The sequence below is a fragment of the Chlorocebus sabaeus genome, chromosome 5, assembly GCF_047675955.1.
Source record: "Chlorocebus sabaeus isolate Y175 chromosome 5, mChlSab1.0.hap1, whole genome shotgun sequence".
Lineage (NCBI taxonomy): Eukaryota > Metazoa > Chordata > Mammalia > Primates > Cercopithecidae > Chlorocebus > Chlorocebus sabaeus.
The window spans coordinates 28,650,188-28,663,381 of record NC_132908.1 but is presented as its reverse complement, the minus strand read 5'-3'; the positions used below and the strand labels follow the sequence as shown (position 1 = coordinate 28,663,381).

The 13,194-nt window shown below is 38.4% G+C and overlaps 1 pseudogene; it reads left to right on the top strand.

Annotated features, from left to right (window-relative positions):
- The window catches only part of LOC103231483 (uncharacterized), a 51,619-nt pseudogene extending 38,827 nt beyond the window's left edge, over positions 1 to 12,792 (top strand).
- The last annotated feature ends 402 nt before the right edge of the window (positions 12,793 to 13,194 follow it).

Below are 13,194 nucleotides of genomic sequence, written 5' to 3'. Positions count from 1 at the left end.
TTTCATCCATGTCCTTGCAAAGGACATTATCTCATTCCTTTTTACGGCTGCATAGTATTCCATGGTATATATGTACCACATTTTCTTTATCCAGTCTATCATGGGTGGGTATTTGGGTTGGTTTCATGTCTTTGCTATTGTAAATAATGCTGCAATAAACTTGCGTGTGCATGTGTCTTTATATTAGAAAGATTTATATTCCTTTGGGTATATACCCAGTAATGGGATTGCTGGGTCAAATGGTATTTCTGGTTCCCGATCCTTGAGGAATCACCACACTGTCTTCCACAATGGTTGAATTAGTTTACATTCCCACCAACAGTGTAAAAACATTCTACTTCTTCACAGCCTCACCAGCATCTGTTGTTTCTTGACTTTTTAATGATAGCCATTCTGACTGGTGTGAGATGGTGTCTCATTATGGTTTTGATTTGCATTTCTCTGATGATCAGTGATGTTGACCTCTTTTCATGTTTGTTGGCTTTGTAAATGTCTTCTTTTAAGAAGTGTCTGCTTGTATCCTTTGCCCACTTTTTGATGGGGTTTTTTTTTTTTTTCTTGTAAATTTGTTTAAGTCTCTTGTAAATTCTGGATATTAGACCTTTGTCTGATGGGTAGATTGTAAAATTTTTCTCCCCTTTTGTAGGTTGCCTATTCACTCCAATAATAGTTTATTTTGCTGTGAAGCAGCCCTTTAGTTTAATTAGATCCCAATTGTCAATTTTGGTTTTTGTTGCAATTGCTTTTGGTGTTATAGTCATGAAGTCTTTGCCCATGCCAATATCCTCAATAGTATTGTCTAGATTTTCTTCTTAGGGTTTTTATGGTTTGGGGTTTTACATTTAATTCTTTAATCCATCTTGAGTTAATTTTTGTTTAAGGTGTAAGGAAGGGGTCCAGTTTCTGTTTTCTGCATATGGCTAGCCAGTTTTCCCAGCACCATTTATTGAATAGGGAATCCTTTCCCCATTGCTTGTTGTCAGGTTTGTCGAAAATCAGATGGTTGTAGATGTGTGGTGTTATTCCTGAGGTCTCTGTTCTGTTCCATTGGTCTATATATCTGTTTTGGTACCAGTACCATGCTGTTTTGGTTACTTTAGCCTTTTAGTATAGTTTGAAGTCAGGTAGTGTGATGCCTCCAGCTTTGTTCTTTTCACTTAGGATTGTCTTGGCTATATGGGGTCTTCTTTGATGCCATATGAAATTTAAGGTAGTTTTTTCCAATTCTGTAAAGAATGCCAATGGTCATTTGATGGGAATAGCATTTAATCTATAAATTACTTTGAGCAGTATGGCCATTTTCACAATGTTCATTCTTCCTATCCATGAGGAGGGAATGTTTTTCCATTTGCTTGTGTCCCCTCTTATTTCCTTGAGCAGTGGTTTGTAGATCACCTTGAAGAGGTCTTTCACATCCCTTGTTAGCTGTATTCCTAGGTATCTTATTCTCTTTGTAGCAATTGTAAATGGGAGTTCATTCATGATTTGACTCTCTGCTTGTCTATTGTTGGTGTAAAGGAATGCTTGTGATTTTTGCACATTGATTTTGTTTCCTGAGACTTTGCTGAAGTTGTTTATCAGTTTAAGGAGTTTGGGGCTGAGATGACTGGGTTTTCTAAATATAAAATTATGTCATCTGCAAACAGAGATAATTTTACTTCCTCTCTTCCTATTTGAATACCCTTTCTTTCTTTCTCTTGCCTGATTGCCCTGGCCAGAACTTCTAATACTATGTTGAGTAGGAGTGGTGAGAGAGGGCATCTTTGTCTTGTACTGGTTTTCAAAGGGAATACTTCCAGCCTTTGCCCATTTAATATGATGTTGGCTATGGGTTTGTCATAAATAGCTCTTTTTATTTTGAGGTATGTTCCATCAATACCTAGTTTATTGAGAGTTTTTGACACAAAGAGATGTTGAATTTTATCAAAGGCCTTTTCTGCATCTATTGAGATAATCACGTGGTTTTTGTCTTTTGTTCTGTTTATGTGATGGATTATGTTTATTGATTTGCATATGTTGAAACAGCCTCGCATCCCAGGGATGAAGCCAACTTGATTGCATTGGATAAGTTTTTTGATGTGCTGCTGGATTCGGTTTGCCAGTATTTCATTGAGGGTTTTCGCATCAATGTTCATCAGGGATATTAGTCTGAAGTTTTCTTTTCTTTGTTGTCTCTCTTCCTGGTTTTGGTATCAGGATGATGCTGGCTTCATAAAATGAGTTAGGGAGGAGTCCCTCCTTTTCAGTTGTTTGGAATAATTTCAGAAGGAATGCTACCAGCTCCTCATGGTACTTCTGATAGAATTCAGCTGTGACTCCATCTAGTCCTGGGCTTTTTTTAGCTGGTAGGCTATTAATTACTGCCTCAGTTTCAGAACTTGTTATTGGTCTATTCAGGGATTCTACTTCTTCCTGGTTTAGTCTTGGGAGGGTGTATGTGTCCAGGAATTTATCCATTTCTTCTGGATTTTCTAGTTTATTTGTGTAGAGGTGTTTATAGTATTCTCTGGTGGTAGTTTGTATTTCTGTGGGATCAGTGATGATATCCCCTTTATCATTTTTTATTGTGTCTATTTGATTCTTCTCTCTTTTCTTCTTTATTAGTCTAGCTAGTGGTCAGTCTATTTTGTTAACTTTTTCAAAAAACCAGTTCCTGGATTCATTTATCTTTTGGAGAGTTTTTCATGTCTCTATCTCCTTCAAGTCTGTTCTGGTCTTTGTTATTTCTTGTCTTCTGCTAACCTATGCATTAGTTTGCTCTTGCCTCTCTAGCTCTTTTAATTGTAATGTTAGGGTATTGACTTGAGATCTTTCTAACTTTCTGATGTGGGCATTTAGTACTGTAAATTTCCCTTTTAACACTGCTTTACCTGCATCCCAGAGATTCTGGTACACTGTCTCTTTGTTTTCATTGGTTTCAAAGAACTTTTTGATTTCTGCCTTTATTTCATTATTTACCCAGGAGTCATTCAGGAGCAGGTTCTCAGGTTCTTTAATTTCCATGTAATTGAGTGGTTTTGAGTGAGTTTTTAAATCCTGAGTTCGAATTTGATTTCACTGTGGTCTGAGAGACTGTTATGATTTCAGTTCTTTCTCATTTGCTGAGGAGTGTTATATTTCCAATTATGTGTTCAATTTTAGAATAAGTGCCATGTGGCACTGAGAATAATGTATATTCTGTTGATTTGGGGTGGAGAGTTCTGTAGATGTCTCTTAGGTCCACTTGATCCAGAGCTGAGTTCAAGTCCTGAATATCCTTGTTAATTTTCTGTCTTGTTGATCTGTCTAATATTGATGGTAGAGTATTATCGTCTCCCACTATTATTGTGTGGGAGTCTAAGTCTCTTTGTAAGCCTCTAAGAACTTATTTTGTGAATCTGGGTGCTCCTGTATTGGATACATATATATTTAGAATAGTTCACTCTTCTTGTCGAATTGTTCCCTTTACCTTCTTTGCCTTTTTTGATATTTGTTGGTGTAAAGTCTATTTTGTCAGAAACTGGGATTGCAACCTCTGCTTTTTTTTTTCTTCCATTTGCTTGGTAAATTTTCCTCCATCCCTTTATTTTGAGTCTATATGTGTCTTTACACGTGAGATGGGTCTCCTGAATACAGCATACCAATGGGTCTTGACTCTTTATCCAATTTGCCATTCTGTGTCTTTTAATTGACACATTTAGCCCATTTACATTTAAGGTTAATATTGTTATGTGTGAATTTGACCCTGCCATCATGATGCTGTTTGGCTGTTTTGCACACTAGTTGATGCAATTTCTTCATAGTGTCATTGGTCTTTACATTTTGGTGTGTTTTTGCAGTGGCTGGTACCAGTTTTTCCTTTCCATATTTAGAGCATCTTTCAGTAGCTCTTGCAAGGCGGGTCTGGTGGTAATGAAATCCCTCAGCATTTGCTTGTCTGGAAAGGACTTTATTTCTCCTTTACTTTAAAAGCTTAGTTTGGCTGCATATGAAATTCTGGGTTGAAAATTCTTTTCTTTAAGAATGTTGACTATTGGCCCCCAATCTCTTCTGGCTTATAGAGTTTCTGCTGAGAGGTCTGCTGTTAGTCTGATAGATTTCCCTTTGTAGGTGACCTGGCCTTTCTCTCTGGCTACCCTTAACATTGTTTCCTTCATTTCGACCTTGGAGAATCTGATGATTATGTGTCTTGGGGTTGATGTTCTCATGGAGCATCTTAGCAGTAGACCCTGCATTTCCTAAATTTGCATATTGGCTTGTCTTCTAGGTTGGGGAAGTTCTCCTGGATAATATCCTGAAGTATGTTTTCCAGCTTGTTTGCATTCTCCCCATCTGCTTCAGATACTCCAATCCGTCATAGATTCAGTCTTTTTGTGAAGTCACATATTTCTTGGAGGCTTTGTTCATTCCTTTTTATTCTTTTTTCTCTAGTCTTGTCTGCATGCCTTATTTCAGCAAGGTGGTCTTTCAACACTGATATCCCTTCTTCTGTTTGGTTGGTTTGGCTGTTGATACTTGTATGCTTCATGAAGTTCTCATGCTTTGTTTTTTAGCTCCATCAGGTCATTTATGCGCCTCTCTAAACTGTTTATTCTAGTAGAAACTCCTCTATCCTTTTATTGAGATTCTTAGCTTTTTGCATTGGGTTAGAACATGCTCCTTTAGCTCAGCCTAGTTTTTTATTACCCATCTTCTGAAGCCTACTTCTGTCAATTCTTCTGTCTCATCCTCCATCCAGCTCTGCATCCTTGATAGAGATGTTGCAATCATTTGAAGAAGAGGCACTGTGGCTTTTTGGGTTTTTTTGCTGTTGTTGATTCTTTCTCATCTTCATGAGTTTGTCTGGTTTCAATCTTTAAGGCTGCTGATGCTTGGATGGGGATTTTGTGGGGGCTTTTTGTTGTTGTCGATGCTGTTGTTGTTGCTTTCTGTTTGTTTTTCTTTCAATGGTCATGTCCCACTTCTTTAGGGCTGCTGTGGTTTGCTGGGGGTTCACTTCAGGCCCTATTTGTCACATGCATCCTTGTGAAGAGACCACCAAACAGGCTTTTTGTGAGTAATAATGCTTTTTAATCACCAGGGTGCAGGCAGACTGAGTCCAAAAAAGGAGTCAGCAAAGGGAGATAGGGGTGGGGCAGTTTTATAGGATTTGAGTAGGTAGTGGAAAATTACAGTTAAAGGGGGTTATTCTCTTGCAGGCAGGGGCAGGGGTTACAAGGTGCTCAGTGGGGAAGTTCTGAGACTCATTGCCTAGAAGAAGGAATGTCACAAGGTTGATTGATCAGTTAAGGTGGGGTAGGAACAAATCACAATGGTGGAATGTCATCAATTAAGGCAGGAACTGCCTATTTTCACTTCTTTTGTGGTTCTTCAGTTGCTTCAGGCCATCTGGATGTATATGTACAGGTCTTGAGCTCAGAGGCCTGAGACTGTTCATCTGGTTTACTCCTGTGCCTGGAGATGTCACTCAGGGAGGCTGGAGAACAGCAAAGATGCATGCCTGCTCCTTCTTTTGGAATCTCTGAACTCAAGGGGCACTAACCTGATGCCAGTAGGATTGCTCCTGTATAGGGTGTCCGACAACCCCTGTTGGAGGGTCTCACCCGGTTGGGTGGCACATGGAACAGAACTTGTGTAATGAAGCACTTTGTCCCTTGGTGGAGGGGTGTACTTCGCTGGGGGGGAAACCCACTTGTCTGGGCTGCCTGGATCCCTCAGAACTACCAGTAGGAAAGGCTAAGTCTACTTGTCCGCAGAGACTGCCATCACCCCTCTCCCTAGGGGCTCAGGCCCAGGGAGATCTGGGTTCTTTCCCTGAGCCTCTAGCTGGACTTATTGGAGTTCCTGCAGGGAAGCCTGGCACAATCAGGAAGGATGGGTCAGGGTCAGGCCTGAAGAGGCACTCTGGCTGCAGTCTGCCACAGCCGGTGTGTTGGGCTGTGGGGAACATATCTTGGGACCAAGCCAACCAGCCTCTCTGACTCCAGAAGGGGAAAAGTGCAGCCTGGAGCTATAGAGATGGATGCCGCCCTTCCCCCACCCATTGAGCTTAGCGTATTAGGCAGTTGTGAGTCCCAGTGCTGGCTGCTGCCCCTCTACCAAGGGGCTCAAATGGCTTAGACAGCAGGCAGCCGCCGCTGTGGTGCTGGTTGCTCCTCCCACCAGGTGCTTGGCAGGCTTAAGCAGATTCCAGCTGAGAGGCTGTTGAGAATCTGCACAGCCCCAGGGTTGGGATGCTAAGCCCCAGTGGTGTGAGTTCACAAGTGGGATCTTGCGATCCATGGGTGGCATAGTTCCATGGAAAAAGCATGCTTTTCCCAGCTGGGTAGCATCCTCACTCACCACCTGCTTTGGCTGGCAGGAGGGAGCTCTCCTGCCCCGTGTGGCCCTCAGATGGGCTGCCACACCACACTGTTTTTACTTCCTCTCTGTGAATCATGCCAGCCTCCTAGTCAATTCTGATGGGAGAACCTGGATACCTTGGTTGCCAGTGAAGGATTCACACAGTTATTATGGTTCTTTTCGATGGGAGCCTCCAAACCCTGCTGTTTCTAGTCAGCCATCTTGGTGCTGCTTCTGTGTGTCTGTTTTTGTGCCAGTACTCTGCTGTTTGGGTGACTGTAGGCTTATAGTTTAGTTTGAAGTTGGATAGTGTGAAGCCTTTGGCTTTGTTCTTTTTGTTTAGGATTGCTTTGGCTATTTGGACTCTTAGTTCCATATGAATTTTAGAATAGTATTTTTCTAATTTTGTGAAAAATGACGTTGGTGGTTCGATAGAATAGTATTGAATCTCTAGATTGCTTTGGGTAGTATGGCCATTTTAATTATGTTGATTCTTCTATGGGCATGGAATATTTTTCCAATTGTTCATGTTGTCTATAATTTTTTCAACAGTGTTTTATAGTTCCCCTTGTAGAGATCTTTAACCTCGTTGGTTAGATCTATTTCTAGGTATTTGGTATTTTCTTTGTGTGTGTGGCTATTGTAAATGGAATTGTGTTCTTGTTTTGGCTCTCAGCTTGAATGTTATTGGTGTATAGAAATGCTACTGATTTTTGTACTTTGATTTTGCATCTTGAAACTACTGGAGTTCCTTATCAGTTTTAGGAGCCTTTTGGCACAGTCTTTCCAGATGTAGAATCGTATCAGCAGAGATGATGTCACTTTCCTCTTTTCCTCTTTGGATGCCTTTTATTTCATTCTCTTGACTGATTTTTCTGGCTAGTACTTACTATGTTGAATAGAAGTGGTAAGAGTGGGCATTCTTGTCTTGTTCTTGTTTTTAAAGGGAATACCTCCAGCTTTTGCCTGGTCAGTATGTTGGCTGTGGGTTTCTCATAGATGGCTCTCATTATTTTGAGGTATGTTTCTTCAGTGCTTAGTTTATTGAGGGTTTTATTTATCATAAGAGATGTTAAGTTTTATCAAAAGCTTATCTTACATCTATTGAAATGGTGATTTTTTTTTTCTTTTTTCTTTTTTCTTTTTTTTTTTTTCGGAGACAGAGTCCCGCTCTATCCTCAAAGCTGGAGTGCTCACTGCAACCTCTACCTCCCAGCTTCAAGTGATTCTCACGGCTCAGCCTCCCAAGTACCTATGACTACAGGCATGCACCAACACACCCAGCTAATTTTTGTATTTTTAGTAGAGACAGGGTTTCGCCATGTTGGCCAAGCTGTTCCTGAACTCCTGGCCTCAGGTGATCTGCCCGCCTCAGCCTTCCAAAGTGCTGGGATTACAAGCATGAGCCACTGTGCCCGGCTTTTAAATTTTAATTCTATGTGGTGAATCACATTTATGATTTCTATATGCTGGAACAACCTTGCATTCCAGGAATAAAGCCTAGCTAATTGTGGTAAATAAACTTTGGCTGTGCTGCTCGATTTGGTTTGCTAGTATTTTGTTGAGGACTTTTCTATGTTCATCAAATATATTGTCCTGCTGTTTTGTTTGTTCATTGTGTCTTTGCCAGATTTTGGTAACAGAGTGATGTTGGCCTCATAGAATGAGAGGGGAGGAGTCCCTCATTCTCATTTTTTGAAATAGTTTGAGTAGAATTGATACCAGCTCTTCCCTGTACTTGTGGTATATTTCAGTTGTGAATCCATCTTGTCCAGGACTCTTTTTTGGTTGGTAGATTTTTTATTACTGATTCAATATCAGAACTTGATACTGGTTTGTTCAGGGTTTCAGTTTCTTCCCTATTCACTCTTTGGAGATTGTGTGTTTCTAGGAATTTATTCATTTCCTCTAGATGTTCTACTTTATGTGCATAGAAGTCTTCATAAGTCTCAGAATCTTTTGTATACCTGTGGGGTCGATTGCAATGTTCCCTTTGTTGTTTCTCATTGTGCTTATCTGGATCTTCTGTTTTTCTTTGTTAACCTCGCTAGTGGTCTATCAATCTTGTTTACCCTTTCAAAGAACCAACTTTTGGTTTTGCTGATGCTTTGTATGGAATTTGGGGTCTCAATTTAATTCAGTTATCTGATTTTAGTTATTTCTTTTCTTCTGCTAGCTTTGTGCTCAGTTTATTTTTCTTTTTCTAGTTTCTTTACATATGATGTTACCTCAGTAATTTGAGATCTAACTTTTAAAGTAGGCATTTCATGTTATAAACTTCTTTTAATGCAGCTTTAGCTGTGTCCCAAAGATTTTAGTATGTGTTTTCTCTGTTTTCACTTATTTCAAAGAACTTTTTGATTTCTTCCTTGATTTTATTGTTTACTCAAAAGTTGTTGAGAAGCCAGTTGTTTAATTTCTGTGCATTTCTGTAGTTTTAAGAGATCTGCTTGTTGTTTCCTGTTTTTATTCTATTTTAGTCCAAGAGTATGGTTGGTATGATTTTGATTTTTTTAAAATTTATTGAGTCTTGCTTTCTGGCTGAGCATATAGGTTCAATCATCAAGTGTGTCCTGTGTGCATATGAAGGATTTATGTGTTCTATGGTTGATGGGTTGAGTGTTCTGTAGATGCCTATTAGGTCCAGTTGGTCATGTGGAATTGATGTCCAAAATTTCTTTGTTTATTTTCTGCCTCAATGATATAATGATGTCCATGGGGTGTTGAAGTACACCACTGTTATTATGTGGCTAATTCTTTTCTCAGGACTAGAATCACTTGTTTTATGAATCTTGGTGCTCCAAAGTTTGGTGCATAGGTATTTAGCATATTTAAGTATTCTTATTGAATTGAACCCTTTATCGTTATGTAATATATCCTTGTCCTTTTGTATGGTTGTTGGCTTAACGTCCTCATTTATTAAAGAAGACAGGGAATGCCAGGCGTAATTGCTGGTTTTATCCCAGCACTTTGAGAGTCTGAGGCTGTAGGATTCCTTGAGGTCAAGAATTCTTGACCAGCCTCGGTGACCTAGAAAGACCCTGTCTGTACAAAGAATTTTAAAAGTATTCAGATGTGATGGTACATTCCTGTAGTCATAGCCACTTGGGAAAGTGAGGGAGGGTGACTTCTTTAGGCCAGGAATTCAAGGTTCCACTGAGCTGTGATTGTACTCTGGCCTGATGACAGTGTAAGAACTTGTCCATAAGGCAAAGATAGATATTTTAAATTAATTTAAAATTAGTTTGTTGGGAATAGGTCCCCAAATCTGGCCATAAACAGGCCCCAGAACTGGCCATAAACAAAATCTCTGCAGCACTGTGACATGTTCTTGAGGGCCATGATACCCACGTTGAAGGTTGTAGATTTACCGGAATGAGGGCAAGGAACACCTGGCCCACCCAGGAGGGAAAACCACTTACGGTATTCCTAAGCCACAAACAATAGCATGAGCAATCTGTGCCTTAAGGACATGTTCCTGCTACAGATAACTAGCCAGAGCCCATCCCTTTGTTTCCTGTAAGGAATACTTTTAGTTAATCTATAATCTATAGAAACAATGCTTATCACTGGCTTGCTGTCAATAAATATGTGGGTCAAACTCTGTTTGGAGCTTCAGCTCTGAAGGCTGTGAGTCCCCTGATTTCCCACTCCACACTCGGTATTTCTGTGTGTGTGTCTTTAATTCCTCTAGCACTGCTGGGTTAGGGTCTCCACAATCGAGCTGGTGTCAGCATTAGTTAATAGATTTCTACTTCTCTAACTTCACTTGGATATTAATATGTTAATTAATAGATTTCTACTTCTTTAGATTCACTTTCATTTTGGTCCTTTGATTTAGCCATGTTTTTTGGTTACTTTAATGTTTTGTGGTTTTCCTGATATTTTGATCAAGTAAGAAACAGCTACCTATTCTATTTTTTATGGAATGCATTTTTACAGATGAAAACTGATACCCATCAGGCACTCTAGTCACTCTGGGAAATTCTTCAAACTGTTGTCAGGATGTCTTCTCTGGACTACTGTGTGTATTTTCCTATTAAAAAGATTTGCCTTTTTTTCTCTTAAGAGCCTTTAATCTCCCCCTTTGGTGAGTGTCATAGTCACTACTTTCTTTCTGTTGTGGAAATAAGCATTCATCTTTGTTCTCAGTTGACCCGACATGTCATTTCAACTCTATCACCATTTTCTTCAGCACCACATATTAAAGGAAGCAATGAACAACCTTTAGCCCCAGAATAACCCAGAACTTTGGACATATGTTTTATCCTTTTTTTTTCTTAGCTGAGGGCAAAACAGAATGTGAAAAATTTCTGTGTAACTGCGCTGTGCTGTGGTGCACAAATACAACAAATTTTCTTCCTTCTAAATGCAACCATTCTTGGTTCTGTGTTCACCTAGGCACTGAAAACTCAACTGGCTTTAGTCACGCTACTATATTTAAGTTCATATATCAGTTGAGAAAACAAAGGGACCTCAAGTTTTTGATTCAACTATCATGGTGTCCTCAATGTGGTATAATTTTGTATATTACATTATAAAGTATTTTCACCTGAATTTAGTAATTGGAATTTTTAAAACTTTTGGTATCTTTCAGATATGTTTTCTCATGATACTCAATATTGGATAGATACGGGAGCTGTGGCCCTCAGAATTTACACTTAAGGAAAGAGTGGGAAAGTGAGGGTAAGTATGGCAGTCACAACGGATGTTGTGATGGACATACAAAATGTAGCACAACTACCTGTAACAAAAACATCACTGCTGTAAGAGTCAAAAACAAAAAACTCCATCTGTGTCAGTTGCTTTTTCTAATCCATGTGTTTCTGCAACTAAATGTCAACATCAATTTTTGAAATATACCTTTTCTTTGAAAGAAAATTTGGAAAATCTGAATAGTGACTTAATCCACATTTCAAATAATCTTATAAACCAGTTAAAACATAGAATTGGAGTAAATGTTCAGTCAAATATTTCTGAAAAGAAAAGATTTAAAAATGAAGAGGTGATTTCTAAATATGATCAATTTGATGGGTCCTTTGTTAAAAGTTTGTTTCACCAACAAATAACACCTCATTCTGCTTGCGATCGACATAGAAAGGTCTTCATTCATTCATCATTGATTAATCAAGTCAGGAAATAGATAATTTGGGAAAACATCACACATATGATAAAATTTTGACAGCCTTTAGGCAGGTCTCTACCAGTATATTTGTATTGAAGAGAAAAATCAGTGCAATAAATCTGATACAACATTAAGCCAAGGCATAAACCCCAGAAGACATCAGAAAACTCATTTTCTACAGAACCATTACAAATGTAAAAAATGTGAGAAAGTCTTTCATGAATGCACCAACCATATCCATCAGAGTATCCATATTCAAGAGAAGTCTGCCAAATGTAACAAGTGTGTAGAAACTTTTATGCAGTCATCAAAACATACTCAGCCTCAGAAAATCCATGTTGGAGAAAAGTCACACAGATATAATAATGGTGAGAAAATCCTTAGTAAATTGTCAAGTCTAAGAAAACATAAGATAATCCATAATGAAGAGAAACCTTACAAATGTAAAGAATGTGACAAAGCCTTTAACCATTGTTCACACCTTACTCAACATCAAATAATTCACACTGGAGAGAAACTATAAAAATGTAAAGAATGTGGCAAAGCCTTCAATTCTAGTTCACATTTTACTATGCATCAGAGAATTCACACTGGAGAAAAACTTTACAAATGTAAAGCATGTACCAAATATTTTACTTATTCTTCAAATCTTGTGCATCAGAGAATTCACACTGGAGAGAAACCTTACAAATGTAAAGAATGTGGTAAATCATTTAAAGTGTCTTCAGCCCTTACTCAGCACAAGAGAATTCATATGGGAAAGAAGCCCTACAAATGTAAGGAATGCAGCAAAACCTTTAACTGTAGGTCGTACCTAACTAAACATCAGAGAATTCATACCAGAGAAAAACTTACACATGTAAATCATGTAGCAAATCTTTTTCTCGTCCCTCAAGTCTTATTATCCACCAGAGAATTCATACTGGATAAAAACCCTATAAATGCAAAGAATGTGGCAAAGCCTTTAATTGTAGTTCATGCCTTACTTGACATCGAAGCATTCATACTGGAGAGAAACCCTACAAATGTAAGGAATGCAGCAAAGCCTTTAACTGTAGGTCATACCTAATTAACATCACAGAATTCATACCAGAGAAAAACTTGACAAACATAAATCTTTTTCCCATTCCTCAAGTCTTTTTGTCCACCAGAGAATTCATACTGGGGAAAAACCCAATAAATGCAAAGAATGTGGCAAAGCCTTTAATTATAGTTCACGCCTTACTCAACATCAAATAATTCATACTAGAGAGAAATCCCACATATGTAAAGAATGTGGCAAGTTATTTAATCAATGCTCAACCCTTTCTCGACATAAGATAATTCATACCAGAGAATATCTATAGTTGTGGTAAATGTGGAAAGAGTTTTATCCAAAATTTAGAACTTAAAAATCACCATAAAGTTTATAGGGAAACAGGCTTTGCAGACTGAATAAATGGGAGGAAGTATTTAATCAAAACTCAAGTCTGAATATGTCAGGACTTACACAAAAAAGGACTAAAGCACAGATCCCAGACTTTACATTAAATAATAATATTTATTATGGAGGATTACTCTAAAGCCCAAGCAGTTATTTATTTTGTTATATGTTTCAAATGAGCAAAAACATTGATGTTTGGACAAGTAATTATTCAGTGAGCACTTTATTTGTATTGAAAACATTTGAGATTTGTATAAAGCAAACAATAATTCAATTCTCAAATTAGTTGTTATACCTTAATGCCTAGTGTTTACATAAAAACATA